Source organism: Desmodus rotundus, chromosome 8, assembly GCF_022682495.2.
Source record: "Desmodus rotundus isolate HL8 chromosome 8, HLdesRot8A.1, whole genome shotgun sequence".
In the NCBI taxonomy this organism is placed as follows: domain Eukaryota; kingdom Metazoa; phylum Chordata; class Mammalia; order Chiroptera; family Phyllostomidae; genus Desmodus; species Desmodus rotundus.
The window spans coordinates 85,132,571-85,148,596 of NC_071394.1; the positions used below are offsets into that span (position 1 = coordinate 85,132,571).

General features: G+C 44.2%; 1 protein-coding gene and 1 pseudogene across 1 annotated transcript in view; both read right to left on the bottom strand.

Moving 5' to 3' along the window:
* Window positions 1-428, bottom strand: part of ABHD6 (abhydrolase domain containing 6, acylglycerol lipase) — a 40,219-nt gene extending 39,791 nt beyond the window's left edge. Inside the window, exon 1 of the mRNA XM_024556775.4 lies at window positions 88-428. The gene's annotated coding sequence lies outside the window, so the exon portion shown is untranslated. The remainder of the gene's footprint in view (window positions 1-87) is intronic.
* A 6,637-nt stretch (window positions 429-7,065) lies between these two features.
* Window positions 7,066-15,481, bottom strand: LOC112301079 (large ribosomal subunit protein uL16-like; annotated as a pseudogene).
* Window positions 15,482-16,026: the final 545 nt, after the last annotated feature.

Below are 16,026 nucleotides of genomic sequence, written 5' to 3' on the forward strand. Positions count from 1 at the left end.
AGGGTCGGTCACTGGATCATTAGGGGAGCTGCCGGACACCCCCATGTCCCAAGTGCGCACCCCTCACCCCACTCCACCCGCGCTCACCTAACAGGACCTCAGTAGCCTGGCTCCTGCCGCACCATCCCACGCCGGCCCTCCGCACAGTCGGCAGCTCGGTCGGGCTGCAGCGCTCGCGCCCGCGCGGCTCTCAGTTCCGGGCGCGGGGTTCTGCTGAACTTAAAGGCGCGGCGCGCGGGCCTGCGTCCTCTGACAGAGACGCCTGCGCCGCCCCCAGCGCCACTCCCCGCCTTCCGTGCTTTCTCCTGGGGTTCCGGGCGAGAACATTCAGCTCTTCCACGCCCCTGGCTCAGAGCGTTGAACTCTAAGGGAGAAGTATCCCGCATGACCCAAACCCAGCAACCCGTGTCCAAGAGCCAAGGCCGGAGCACGAGCCCTTACCGCGCTCCCGGCAAGACGCCAGTTGCAGAGGGCAGAATCCAGTCACCCGACCCTGCCCGTAATGAGCTCACGTGGGGTGTCACAGTTCCACGATGTGACGCCAGAATTTGTGGGGGCATTGTTACATTTACTGAGCGCCTACTGTGTACTATCTGCCGCAGTGACTCTGCCCTGTAAGGTCTCAGAGAGAAAAGGCGAGGGACAGGTAGGTCCACAGGCAAGCAAAGCAACACTACCTTACACGTCTCATTTAATCCAAGAGGTGGGCATTGTGGTTTACTTTCTTTCTCGGACTGCGAGGAGAGGGCCTTGCTCAGTGCTTCAGCCTGTCAAGGACAGAACTGGGAATTCCAACTGGGGATCGTCTGACTCCGAAGCTCTGGGGGCAAAATGGCCATTTTGAAAGGCCTTTCACCCACCACTAGTTAAATCCCCACTAAGGTTATTTCTTCCGTTTAAGGCCAATTAAGCCCCACTAGGCAAAAAAAGTAGGGAGGGGAGCATAAAATGTATCACCCATTAAAAGTGGTGTTTTCTGACTACTTCATGTGCCTCAGAGCCGGGTTTGCGAGCATCTGGCCTCAGTTTACCACTTCAGCCTCATCTCCTAGTATTCCAAGGGCACCCAGGCTGAACTAGACCATTTGGGCTTTTGCCTGGGCTGTTCCTTCCCCCAAGAACTCTCTTCCTTTCCTGCCTGGCCTGGCTACTCCTTCCTCTTTTCTATGCTTAATTTACATGTCACTTGTCCAGAAAGCTTTTCTTAAATCCCCTGTGTGTGGGCCCATACTGCAGTGGGGACTCCTTCCACCAAAGTGTTTATGCATTCATTTAACACATAGTCACCGAGCATGACTGTGTTCTGAGCCCTGTGTGTGAGGGGGTCTTCCTGCTGGGCTGAGAGTTGAGCCTGTGGCTGTTGTCTACCTCTCACTCCAGACCTAGATGTGACTAGTGCCCAGCAGGACTCTTGGTCATTTAAATCCACCACAAAGGCAGCTTCCCAGCCTGTACTAACAAGTCCTCCAGGCTGGCAGAGCCTGGTCTCTCAGGTTCTAGGTTTTAAGAATTGGGCATGGACAAGCCCCAGTGATATAGCAAAGGGGCATCTCTTTTTTTTTAAATATATTTATTGATTATGCTATTACAGTTGTTCCATTCCCCCCCCACTCCACTCCATCCTGCCCACACCCTCCCTCCCACATTCCCCCCCTATAGTTCATGTCCATGGGTCATACTTATAAGTTCTTTGGATTCTACATTTCCTACACTATTCTTACCCTCCCCCTGTCTATTTTCCACCTATCATCTATGCTACTTATTCTCTGTACCTTCCCCCCCCTCCCCCTCCCACTCCCCTGTTGATAACCCTCCATGTGATCTCCATTTCTGTGGTTCTGTTCCTGTTCTAGTTGTTTGCTTAGTTTTCTTTTGTTTTTGTATTAGGTGTGGTCGTTAATAACTGTGAGTTTGCTGTCATTTTTACTGTTCCTATTTTTGATCTTCTTTTTCTTAGGTAACTCACTTTAACATTTCATATAATAAGGGCTTGGTGATGATGAACTTCTTTAACTTGACCTTATCTGAGAAGCACTTTATCTGCCCTTCCATTCTAAATGATAGCTTTGCTGGATAGAGTAATCTTGGATGTAGGTCCTTGCCTTTCATGACTTGGAATACTTCTTGCCAGCCCCTTCTTGCCTATAAGGTCTCTTTGGAGAAATCAGCTGACAGTCTTATGGGAACTCCTTTGTAGGTAACTGTGTTCTTTTCTCTTGCTGCTTCTAAGATTCTCTCCCTCTGTTTGATCTTGGGTAATGTAATTATGATGTGCCTTGGTGTTTTCCTCCTTCTTTGGGTCCAGCTTCTTTGGGACTCTCTGAGCTTCTGGACTTCCTGGAAGTCTATTTCCTTTGCCAGTCTGGGGAAGTTCGCCTTCATTATTTGTTCAAATAAGTTTTCAATTTTTTGTTCTTCCTCTTCTCCTTCTGGCACCCCTATAATTCGGATGTTGGAACGTTTCGAGATGTCCTGGAGGTTCCTAAGCCTCTCCTCATTTTTCCGGATTCTTGTTTCTTCATTCTTTTCTAGTTGGATGTTTCTTTCTTCCTTCTGGTCCACACCATTGATTTGAGTCCCAGTTTCCTTCGCATCACTATTGGTTCCCTATACATTTTCCTTTGTTTCTCTTAGCATAGCCTTCATTTTTTCATCTGGTTTTCAAACAGATTCAACCAATTCTGTGAGCGTCTTGATAACCAGTGTTTTGAACTGTGCATCCGATAGGTTGGCTATCTCTTCCTTGCTTAGTTATATTTTTTCTGGAGCTTTGAAGTGTTCTGTCATTTGGGCCATTTTCTTTTTGTCTTGGCGCATCTGTTACTTAAAGGGGCGGAGCCTTAGGTGTTCACTGGGGGCGGGGTAACGCTGGTTGCTGTGCTGTGATGCTGTATGTGGGGGAGGGGCCGAGAGGGAGCAATGGCGCCCCCTCCACTCTCCACGGGACTCCAATCTTTCACTCTGCTACCCACAATCAAACTGGGCCCCTCTGGTGCTGGTTCCCGAGTGGGTGGGCTTGTGCATGCCCCAGGCCCCTGTGGGTCCCTCCAACGACCTCTCCTGTGAGGCTGGGAGTCTCTCCTGCTGCCCCCCGAACCCCCACAGGCGTTTTCAATCAGAGGTTTGAGGCTTTATTTCCCCGCACTGGAGCCCTGGGTTGCGCAGTCTGCTTCGCTCCCTGCCATTTGTCTAGTTTATCTGTGGGCGAATGTCGGGCCGCAGGGTGCTACCCGCCGCTCTGCCTGCCCCGTTCTCCGCCACTCTGAGTCCGGCCCTCTCGGCCTATGTGCGTGAATGTGAGGCCGCAGGGTCTTCTAGTGGTCAGACTGCCTGCCCCGTTCATCCCACACTCCGCCAGTCTCGGTCTCACCATGGCCACTCGAGTCCTCTCCACCCCAGTGCCTGTCTCCGCCCCTCCTACCAGTCTGGATGAATGTTTATTTTTTATTTCCTTGGTGTCGGACTTCCTTGCCGTTGGATTTTCTGTCAGTTCTGGTTGCGCGAGGAGGCGCAGTGTGTCTACCTACGCCGCGATCTTGGTTCTCGCAAAGGGGCATCTCTAAGACCACTGATGAACACACTCTAAAATATGCCTTTGTCAGGGCTGCTAGAATCCAGCCAGGGTTTGAGATAACCTCTCTGGCTTGGGCTGGAGCATCTTCTTCTAAGACGGTGGCCACCTTATCACTCAGACTTCAAGAGCTGCATTTGACTCACTTCATGGACTTGTTCTCAGAGTTTCGGTGAATTTAAATTTACTCATTAAAAGGCATGTTGCTCATCCTTGGCTGGTGTGGCTCAGTTGGTTGGAATATAATCCTATAACCAAAAGGTTGCGGGTTTGATTCCCAGTCAGGGCACATACCTAGGTTGTGGGTTTGGTCCCCAGTCCTGGCATGTATAGGAGGCAACCAATACATGCTTCTCTCTTGCATTATTGTTTCTCTCTCTCTCTCTCCCTCTGTCCTTCCTCTCTGTAAAAGCAATGAAAAAAAAAAGGTCCTCGGGTGAGAATAGAAAAAAATGGAAAGGCATGTTGCTCAGTTCCACCTCTCAGGCCTTATTTCCCCTCACTGCCAAACTTGAACCTTTCCAAACCAGCCGTTTTCCCTGCACCCCCAGAGCAGGCCCAGAGCAGCAGCAGGAACAGGACTGACTAGCCTTGTGATCCCCACAGGCCACTCACTAGCAATCGTAGGCTCAGGGCACTCACCTAACAGGTGCTGAGTGGGTGAATAAATAAGTGAATGAAACACATGAATGACTTCCAAGGAGTTCTACCCAGAAGCCATCAATAAACTTTACCTGGTCTATTAGAAACTTGAAAACAATTTTATTTTATTTTATTTTATTTTATTTTATTTTATTTTATTTTATTTTATTTTATTTTATTTTATTTTTTATTGAATTTATACAGGTCTCAAGTGTACAACTCAACAAAACATCATCTGCACACTGCATGGTGCACCCATTGCCCCAAGCAAAGTCTCTTTCCATCCCCATTTCACACAACCCTACCCGCTTTTGCCCACCTCTACCTACCCACAAGCCCCCTTTTTCTCTGGCTATCACCACACTGTTGTCTGTGTCTATCTATGATATATATGTTGTTTTGCTGAATCCCTTCATCCAGCTCCCCAACCCCCCTCCTGAAACTTAAAAACAATTTTTAAATAAAATTTCCTCTCCAAGACCTTAAAAATGGGCAATTCTCTGTGTTTTTTTAAAAAAACTAAAAGCCTATGGCCTCAGGGTCTTCCTAGGTACTGGAGTTCCAAAATCTAGAGCATTTCCCCCTAGTGCTATATTTGGGTGCACTGGGTTGAGCCCAGGTGGGAGTCACATTCTCTCTGACTCTTCTCCACCCCGTGCCTGACAGGAGAGAAGCCTTAATCAGCCCCTATTTCACAGTGAAGCCAAGGAGGCAGGAGGAGATGAGGGGACTTATCTGCAGTCCCTCCCTGAATTAGCAATGCCCTAAGCTAGGTCACTAAAGAATGGGGCGGGGGGGGGGGGGTAGGAAGCCAGGGAGCAGTCCCGGGACCACCCACATTCATAATGGCACCTTCAGTCATCCCAGATAGACTCCTTATTATCTGACAGGTCTCACCCCAGCATTAGAAAGGTGTTCTGGAACCTCTCCTGTGCCAGTAGGTGCAGCAGAGCACTATAGGGAACTGTTCCATGCGTGGGAAATGTAGCCCAGCTCCCACTTAGAAAAGCCAGTGGGTGTGAGGGTCGGCAGGCAGGACCCATGCCCATGGACAGGTTCTCCCATGGAAAATTAGGCCTGCATTGTACCTAGGCTGCTATGAGACTTGCTTTTGCTAAAACTCCCTCACCCTGGATTGAGGCAGCAAATGTTTACTGAGTATCTTTAACTTCCTAAAGTCTGTGCTAAACTACCCAAGTATGGAGTGTAACCAGTTCAGCCACTTTCCCCCTTGAGCTGTAACATCCTTCTCTTTGAAGTAATTAGCAGCATTCTTTCCTTTGCTGTCTGTAAAAGGTAATCACCTACAGTGAACCTATGCATAGTAAATGAGGACCATCCTGATGTAATGTGCCCAGAAAAGCAATAAAAGCCTGTCCAGGCAGGGGTCAGCTCTCTCTCTCTTGGGCTCTCGCTAGCCCTCTCTCCCTCTCTCACTTAGAGACTGCCATGCCATCCCTTTTTCTCCACAAGATTTCTGTAGTCCGTGTGCATTTGTCTATTGCTGCCACTACACAGGATCCTGCTGGCCAGGATCCACATTGGAGCACCCGAGCCTTCGCCCTGCCACATCTGTGAACATCTCCAGGACAGCAGCATACCAGTCAGAGCTGAGTGGTGCCAATGGTCACCACTGTTTAAGGTATACTTATTACCTGGTGGACGCTGCGCATCATCTCACTTAGTTCTCATAGCCCACCCCCTACCCCATGAGATGAGCTAACCCACTTTACAGGTGGGAGCACTGAGGCACAGAGAGGTTAACTGACTCACTTAGGTAACTGACTTAGCTAAGATCCCATAGACAGTACATGGTGGGGCCAGCAGTTTAAGGAGTTGATTAATTCATTTGACATTTCTGAGAACTCGCTACATGCCAGGTACTCCTTGGGGGAACAACAACATATTTATTACCTTCAAAAACTAGCCTATTAATAAGAAAATATTAGAAACTATTACATCAGGGATCACACACAAGTTATGACAGAATCATGAGTAACAACTACAAAGGCATGTCAGCACATGGAAATGTGTGTAGGATAAAAATGAGTAACACAAGTTACCATGTGTATTCAGATGTCACCTGGCAGCACCCCGGGGCCTGTGAGCCACTTGCATGATTCATTCTCCAAACATTCACCCCAAGGCAACTGCAAGCCAGCCACGGAGCCCCCTGGCCAATGTGCACTCTGCACCACCTTGCCCCGGCCTTCCCTGATTACCTGAAAAAGTCATTGTTCCATCAACCATGCCCTGTAGCACACTGTGTGTGATGATTTATCCATTCATTTTGGTGACTCTTGACCCCACTTAGTTGTGAATTCCTTTTCCACCTCCACATTCCTAGGGACCAGCATGTGAGTGGCACAGGGTAAGCAAATATTAATTATTGTGTTGATAACTTTCCGGTGTGCCTCACCTTGTGTTCAATGCTCTACGTGCATTATCTCATTGAATCCTTCCAATGACTCTATGAGGTGGGTATTATTATTATCCCCATTTTATAGATGAGGAAGCTGAAACCCAGACAGGTTAAATAACCTACCCAAGGTCACATGACTAGTAAGTGATACTGTCAGAATCCAAACCAAGTTGTATTGTCTGGATACAAAGTTTATGCTCTAACCACTAAAATGCCTGCTGCTATAACAAGTAATGGAATTAAATATGAAAGATGTGTCAAAGTATGACCTTAAAAGAGCCTGTATCTGGAAATCTGTGAAATATTAACACTTTTAGGCAGAAAAGCCTCTATTCTCTAAACAATTTAAAATATTGCTTTTTCATTTCTTTCTTTCTTTGGACAGGAAGTAGGATTTGTTGGTAAGCTTAAGGGGGCAGCCCCGAGACTCTCATGAGTACCAGGTCTGCCCTTTGTCCCAGGGACCACAATTAGGGATGTATTTGACTCCACAGCCATCTAGGATGAGCTGCTTTTCAGCCACCATGTCTTCAAACTTGTCCACATTACATTTAGTAAAGGCCCACTTCTTGGACACGTGGAGCTTCTGGTGGCCAGGGAACTTGAACTTGGCTCTACACAGGGCCTCAATCACATGCTGCGTGTTCTGCAGCGTGGTGCGGATGGACATGATGACTTGCAGACCCTGGCCACCGTGTCCTAAAGCTTTCCAAAGGAACGTCAAATACTTGTCTGGAGCCTGTCATCCCAAGCACAGGACAACATCTTGTTGATGCAGATGACATGGAAGAGTAAAGTCGCAATTGGATGTGAAAGCCATCTTTGCCACAGCTTTTCACCATGTACTTGTTGGCACAAATACCGGCAGCCTCCAGGGCTTCAGAGGAGAGCTGCTCATATTCATCTGACACCATGTGGCCACAGAGTGGGAACTCGCCCAATTTTGCCTTCTGCCTGAGGTCAAAGATGCAGATCTTAGCATCAGGGACTCCTTGGCAGAAGTGGGACTTTGGGTACAGCTTTTTCTTACAATACACGTAACACTAGGTTGGGGTAGCATGCCTAAGGCAACACCAGGATCTTCAGTGACACCCCAAAGGGAAAGAGAGTTATTTATTTCTGAACTGTTTATCAAGCATCCACTTATGCATAGAACCCAAGCTATGGAAGATACATAAGATACATCCTTCCTTCAAGGAGTATAGTCTAAATTACAGGATGAGCTATATACATCTTTAAAAAATAACATCAATGCAAGAGTTAAGTAATACAAGTATATCATAAAACAAGTCAGCATGTGTCAAAATGCGGCATATGATCATGGAAAGAAGGATTTAATAATAAGGAGGCTCTAAAACTACAGTGCTCACCGTAGTGATTAATTTACTGAAAATGCCGACCACGCACAGCACTGGGCCAGAGAGGATGGGAAGGAAAGCGAAGGCTTAGGGATAGAAGTCTGACTGCATAAGTAGCACTGTGGGCCAGATTTTCCAAGGACCTGTATGTAAGTTGGAAGGTGATAGAAAATTTCCAAAAGATTAACCTTTAACAAGAGGCAAGGGAAAATAATACTCAGAAAAGTTGAGAGTGAAATGCTAATGACAAGAAAAGTTAATTTATTAAATTCATATTTGGATCAAGAAGACGAATTTTTAAAATGTGCATATGTAATGGTAACAGATGGCAGAGGGAAATAAAACCTACTAGTTTCCTATTTTACTTCATCTTCATCATGAAGAAAGAACTTCCATTTGGTCAGGTTAGAATATCACAAAGAGAGAAACCAAGCCCAGTGTAGGAAGTAAAGGTAGAGAAAGAACACCCAACAGTTTGAATTAGTTCAGTTTATCAGATCAAGAGGGTACCAAAAGGGTATTTAGAAATGATCTCAGAAACATATTCAGTAATCTTCAATAAATCATTTCAGGAGTCTCTAATTAGAGAGAGGGTCCCATTTCAAAGAGGGAGAAAGATTCATATAGAAATCTAGAGACCAAGCTGTATGGTGATGATTTCTAGTAAAGTTCTGCACATGATTATTAAACCAGAAAAAAATATATAACAACAGCTTGTATGGGTTCACTGTGCATAATGACACCAAAGGAATGATTTTTCAGTTACTAGCATAAGTAGATTTGGAGACTGTTGTACTAATTGCACACAGAACCTTGACTGCAGTAGGCTTTGGACAAAACATTTTATTATCTGTTTATGGGCAAGATGAAGCAATCCAGAATGTATAACATCACAGCCTGGTGGATTCAGAGAAGATTAAACAGTGGTTCAACTTTCTTTAATCTGACAGTATTAGACTGGAAGCAATTTTCTTTTTATTGAATTTATTGGGGGTGACTTTGGTTAATAAAACCATACAGGTTTCAAGTGTACAACTCAATAAAACATCTGCTTACTGCATAGTGCACTCACCACCCCAAATCAAGTCTCTTCCCATGCCTGTTTCTCCCCTCTTTGCCCACTTCTGCCTCCTCCCACCCACCTTCCCTCTGGCTATCACCATACTGTTGTCTGTATAGGTCAGGGGTATCAAACTCATTTTCACCTGGGGCCACATCAGCCTCACAGTTGCTTTCAAAGGGCTGAATGTAATTTCAACTCCTTAGCAGTTAAGGAGTAGTTACATTTATACAGTCCTAAAATTATTTCGGCCCTTTGAAGGCGGAAATGCGAGGCTGACGTGGCCCCAGGTGAAAATGAGTTTAACACCCCTGGTTTACGTATATAAATCCTTTTACCTTTTTTCACACAGCCTGCTACCCCCTCCAACCTCCCATTCCCTCTGACAGATGTCAGTCTGTACTATGTGTCTATGTGGAAGTAGTTTTCTAATACTCTAATTCTCTGTCTGTGACATTAAAAAAAAAAAAAAAAGAATTTAGATAAACAAAAATCCAGACTTGCCATCAAATTTTAAATCAAAGAAATCTGGCAAGAAAATTAGGGTTCAAAATTGTTTCAATAATTTGGAATATGCCAAAAACATGGTGAAACTTAACAGTCCTACTTTTTGCCTTGTAAAATTCAAATTGCATCTCAACATATGATACACCAGATATTTTAAAGCACCCTTCTTCTTAAAACACCTCTATCCTGGATATAATAGACCTTGCCATGTGTTGCTGGACTAAATGTCAAAATAAGGGTAGGGAACACTAAGAAGCAAATAAATGTGAAATGCAGGGTTGTCGCAAGACCAAATGTGTTAATTAAACCCATAAGCAATACTGGGAGAGCTTGGCCAGCTCTAAGTTGGAGTAGCTGAACCTAGAGTCCCATAATTATTAGGACCCTCTAAAGAGCTAGAGTGGTCTCAGGTGGGTAGCATTCTTTCAAACTACTCCAAGCATAAACAAAACAAGAATGTATTCTGTAGGAAAGCATCTCATAGATATGATTAATCAAGCAGACATTTGGAAAACATGTCTGAAGAGATTACAGAGTGATATGACATGAAAAATATTTTTAAAGATTATGGAATACGCAGGATAGACTAAAATTATAATCCATTTAATCAGCATAAAAAAAAAGAGACCCTGTTTGAGGTAGTAGTAGCTAAGAATTTCTAGGGCAGAAAAAAAAGACATGAATCCACAGATACAGGAGGCATAACATATCTAACGCAGGATAAATAATACCAAGAAACATTGTAGTGAGACTGCAGAGCACTAAAAACAAAGATCTTAAAGCAGCTAGAGGTTTTTAAAAAAGACATTACTCTCGAAAGAAGGAATTAGATTGGGAGCAGATTATTCAATGGCAACACTGGAAGCTAAAAGATAGTAGAAAATATCTTCAAAGACTGAAATTTTGATAGTCAGCATTTCAATAAAATATTGATAAAAACAAAATGAATTTACAACCAGAATACTTGACTAAATGAACTTCTGAGGTGCACTTCAGAAAGAAGAAAAATGATCCAACTTAGAATTGAAATGAAAGGAGGAATAACAAATGAAGAAATGGTAAGTATAGTGGATCTAAACAAAATTCTCAGAGAAAATAATAATGACAAAAATAATAATATAAAATTATAGATTTAAACAAGTCAGAACTAAAATACTGGACAACAATAAATTAAGAAAGAGGTAATTGGAGTTAAAGTGTTATAATACCTTTGCATTTGTGTGGGAAGGGAATTAAGATATTAACTCTAGCCTTTGCTAAATAGGTGTGGTAAAATGTCAATGGTATTCACAAATATAATACAAATAAGATATATACTTTCAAACCAGTGGTGAGGGAATTACATAAGCCAATAAAAAAAAAAAAATCCCTCAGGAGAACCAAGATGGCGGCATAGGTAGACAAACTGCACCTCCACGCACAACCAGAACTGACAGAAAATCGAACGGCAAGGAAGTCCGACACCAAGGAAATAAAAATAAACATTCATCCAGACTGGTAAGAGGGGCGGAGACGGGCAACCGGGGCGGAGAGGACTTGCGTGGCCGTGGTGGGACCGAGACTGGCAGAGTGTGGGATGAACGGGGCAGGCAGTCTGACCACTAGCAGACCCTGCGACCCCACATTCGCACAGATAAACCGAGAGGGCTGGACTCAGAGTGGCGGAGAACAAGGCAGGCACAGCGGCCCCATATTCGTCCACAGTTAAACCAGATAAACGGCGGGCAGCGAAGCAGACCGCGTGACCCAGGGCTACAGAGTGGGGAAATAAAGCCTCAAACCTCTGATTGAAAATACCCGTGGGGGTTGGGCAGCAGCAGGAGAGACTCCCAGCCTCACAGGAGAGGTCGTTGGAGAGACCCACAGGGGCCTAGGGCGTGCACAAGCCCACCCACTTGGGAACCAGCACCAGAGGGGCCCAGTTTGAATGTGGGAGCGGAGTGAAAGACTGAAATCCGGTGGAGAGGGGAGCGGACGCCATTGCTCCCTCTCAGCCTCTCCCCCATGTATAGCATCAAAGCACAGCGACCAGCATTACCCCGCCCCGGTGAACACCTAAGGCTCCGCCCCTTAGAGTAACAGACACACCAAGACAAAAAGAAAAAAAAAAATGGCCCAAATGACAGAACACTTCAAAGCTCCAGAGAAAATACAACTAAGCGAGGAAGAGATAGCCAACCTATCAGATGCACAGTTCAAAACACTGGTTATCAAGATGCTCACAGAATTGGTTGAATCTGTTCAAAAACTAGATGAAAAAATGAAGCCTATGCTAAGAGAAATAAAGGAAAATGTACAGGGAATCAATAGTGATGTGAAGGAAATTGGAACTCAAATCAATAGTGTGGGCCAGAGGGAAGAAAGAAACATCCAACCAGAAAAGAATGAAGAAACAAGAATTCAGAAAAATGAGGAGAGGCTTAGGAATCTCCAGGACATCTCGAAATGTTCCAACATCCGAATTATAGGGGTGCCAGAAGGAGAAGAGGAAGAACAAAAAATTGAGAACTTATTTGAACAAATAATGAAGGAAAACTTCCCTAATCTGGCAAAGGAAATAGACTTCCAGGAAGTCCAGAAGCTCAGAGAGTCCCAAAGAAGCTGGACCCAGGGAGGAACACAGCAAGGCACATCATAATTACATTAGCCAAGATTACACAGAAGGAGAGACTCTTAGAAGCAGCAAGAGAAAAGGAGACAGTTACCTACAAAGGTCTTCCCATAAGACTGTCAGCTGATTTCTCCAAAGAGACCTTACAGGCAAGAAGGGGCTGGCAAGAAGTATTCCAAGTCATGAAAGGCAAGGACCTACATCCAGGATTACTGTATCCAGCAAAGCTATCATTTAGAATGGAAGGGCAGATAAAGTGCTTCTCAGATAAGGTCAAGTTAAAGAAGTTCATCATCACCAAGCCCTTATTATATGAAATGTTAAAGGGAGTTACCTAAGAAAAAGAAGATCAAAAATAGGAACAGTAAAAATGACAGCAAACTCACAGTTATTAACAACCACACCCAAAACAAAAACAAAAACAAAAAAGAACTAAGCAAACAACTAGAACAGGAACAGAAGCACAGAAATGGAGATCACATGGAGGGTTTTCTGCGGGGGAGTAGATGGGGAGAGAGGGGAAAAACATACAGAGCATAAGTAGCATAAATGGTAGGTAGAAGATAGACAGGGGGAGGTTAAGAATAATACAGGAAATATAGAAGCCAAAGAACTTATATAATGACCCATGGACATGAACTAAAGGGGGGAAATGTGGGTGGGACAGGGTGTGCAGGGTGGAAGGGAATAAAGGGAGGAAAATGGGACAACTGTAATAGCATAATCAATAAAATATATTTTTTAAAAAGCTATCACACTCAAATATACCATATGACATTTTAAGTGAAATGTTCTAATTAAAACTATAAATTATTACACCCATATTATCACCATACCAACCACACTCAAGCAGGCATTGCTTCTGCTGGACCTTGTGTATTCCTGTAGTTACCACATCAATATATTAAAGGAGAACTATAAGATCATGTCAATAGTTGCAGAATTTTAAAATAACATTTGATGGTCCCTCATGGTAATAACTTATAGGAAAGTAAGAAGAGAACTTCCTTACTCAGTTACAAGGTATCTACCAAAAATCTACAGTAAATTTCACCACAAATAATGAAGTTGAGAAATGCTTCCTTAAAAATCAGAAACAATTTTAATCAAAATCTCAACATGACTTTTCAAGATGATGAGCTGATTCAAAGCTTCATATGGAAAAGCAAAGTTCCAAGAAAAAAACAAATATTCCCAATGAAGAAGAAAAAGTAGATCTCAAGACTTATTATAAAAGTATAGTTATTCGGGTAGAATGTATTCATATACAGATAGATAAAAACACTGATGAGCCCCTGGCTGGTGTGGTTCAGTGGAATGAGCACTGGACTGTGAATCAAAGGGTCACTGGTTTGATTCCCAGTCAGGGCACAGGCCTGGGTTGTAGGCCAGGTCCCCAGTAGGGGGTGAGTGAGGGGCAACCACACATTAATGTTTCTATCCCTCTCTTTTTCCTTCCCTTTCCCTCGCTCTAAAAATAAATAAACAAAATTTTTAAGAAAAAAACACTGATGATACAGAATAGAAACACAGAAATGGGGACATAGGGAAACTTGATCTGTTATAAAATATGTAAAAGTGACATTTCATATCAGTGGGGAAAGGAGAAACAATTCAGTAAAAAGTGCTAGGACAATTGATTATTCATGTAGAAAAATAGGGAATTGAACAACTTTCTCACTGCTCCCCCCATCCCCCCATCCCCCCGTTCATTCAAGATAGATTAAAGACTTTAATATAAAAGGCAAAAGTTTAACATCTTAGAAGACAACATAGAAAAATATCTTCAGGATCTTGGCAATAGTTGGCACAATCCGACTTTTCCTAACCTAGTGGGTGTGGAATGGTATCTCTTTGTGATCTTAGTCTTCATGTCGACTGATGGGCTTGAGTAATTCTTTATTTACTTAATTGCCATTCACGCATCCACATCTGTGAAATCCCTGTTCATGTCATTTCCCCATTTTTCTAATTGTTCATGCCTTAATGGTTTATAGGTACATGTGTTGCAAATTTCTTCTCCCAGTTTGTGGTTTTTCACTTTATTTAGCATTTTTGGGTAAACAAGCATTAACTTTAATTTAGTTAAATTATCTTTTATGTTTAGTGCTTTTTGTGTCATGTTTATGAAATCCTTTCCTACCTCACTCCTGAAGCACATGGACTGAGATTAGGGGAGGAGATACAGCACCCTGAGGAAACTGGGTGTGCAGGTCCTGGCCTGGGCTAGTGGTGGCCGGGCCGGCAGAAACCCACAGATGGCAGCACAGATGAGGAAACACAAGCTCCAAGTGTCTGAGCAACTGGAACACGTCTCAGGTGAAGACAGTTTCATAAAGTCCAGCTCCACCACTTAGTAGCTAGCTGTCTATATAAAGCTGAGTTTCTTCATGTGTGAACAGGAGTTGCAGATGAAGAACTGATGATGGTACCAACCTCAAAGGGCTGCAGAGAACATCACACTGAACAATGTGTTTCAGGGTTAGCACTGCATCTGGCACAGAGGAAGTGCGCAGAATATTAGCTACCGGCATCATTGCTCTTCATCTGCCAAGCATTTATTGGGCTTGCGTGGTCCTTAGAGGGGCCTGAAAACTCTGAATAGTCAAACATCAGCTGTGAAAAATAGATTAGGAACATCCCAAATGTAGGCCGAGAACCAATGGGTAAAGGTTACCAGCAGGAGTGTGTGTTAGTGTGAATGTAGGACAGAATTCTTCTTACTAAGAAAACACATTTCTCCAAGGCTTCTTGCTGGGTGCCTCACAGGCTTCATATCAGCATCCACATCACCTATGTCACTATACCAAGACTGCTCCCTCCTAGCTGTCCATGGTGTCTCTCCTGGGGCCTTTAAGCACCGCACCAACCATAGCCACTTAAACATGAACATTATAATGAATCTTTCAAAGATGTGCATCACATTATGCCATCTAAATCATGATGCTGCCTGATCTAACTTATCAGAAGGATAAAGCATCCCATTGTTCCCATCCTGTCTCTTCTTCTCTGACCTACTTTGGTCCTTCAGGGAGGCAGGACACACATCTACGTGGATGGGTCACAGGCTGGTCTCCCTTTAGGCAATGGTCCTGGTGCCCAGGTTGGCGTTCTGGGAACTGGGAGTAGGGGTACCCAATGGGGCCAGGAGCAGGGGGAACCAAGTTTGGTCACAAACAAGCCAAAGGATCAGAAGCAGGATGGACATTGGGACAGAGCAGAGACAGATGGGACAGGCAGATGGCAATTAGTAGCTAGTGTACATTTCTTCATTGCTTACTCTGTACCGGGCATTGTGGTTTTCATGCATTATCCCATTCATTTTCATCTTCACAGCAACCACAGCATGCGGGTGTTTATTACTTCCACAGTTTAACAGATGAGGAAGCTAGGCTCAGAGGCTAGGTAACTTGCCCCAGGTCAGCGAGCACTGGTGCAGTAGATTTGTCTCCTGGATCCAAGCTCTTAACCTCTGTTCCCCAAGGTGCTTTATGGACACCTTTAGGGCTGATGCAAGACTGACATTTTGCAGACTGCTATGGAGACTCCACCGAAGTCCCACATAATAGAGTGGGCTTTGGGAGATGTTCGGGAAATTGCTACTGAGGTTTTTTTCCTTAAGAAATGTACTTCTTTTTAGTGAAGGCAGCTCCTCTCTTTGTGGCTGCATGTGAACACAGTCTGGTTGGATATGATTGGTCTCCATGGAAACATAGCTACCACTGACTTCTGCTTCCAGAGGAATCTACTTCCAATCTCTGAGAATTAATCTCAAAGACAGTTTGGAGACTTCATCTCACCACATGTACACATGTGATCTCTGAGGCAGCAGAGTCGTGGCTGGGAACACAGGGT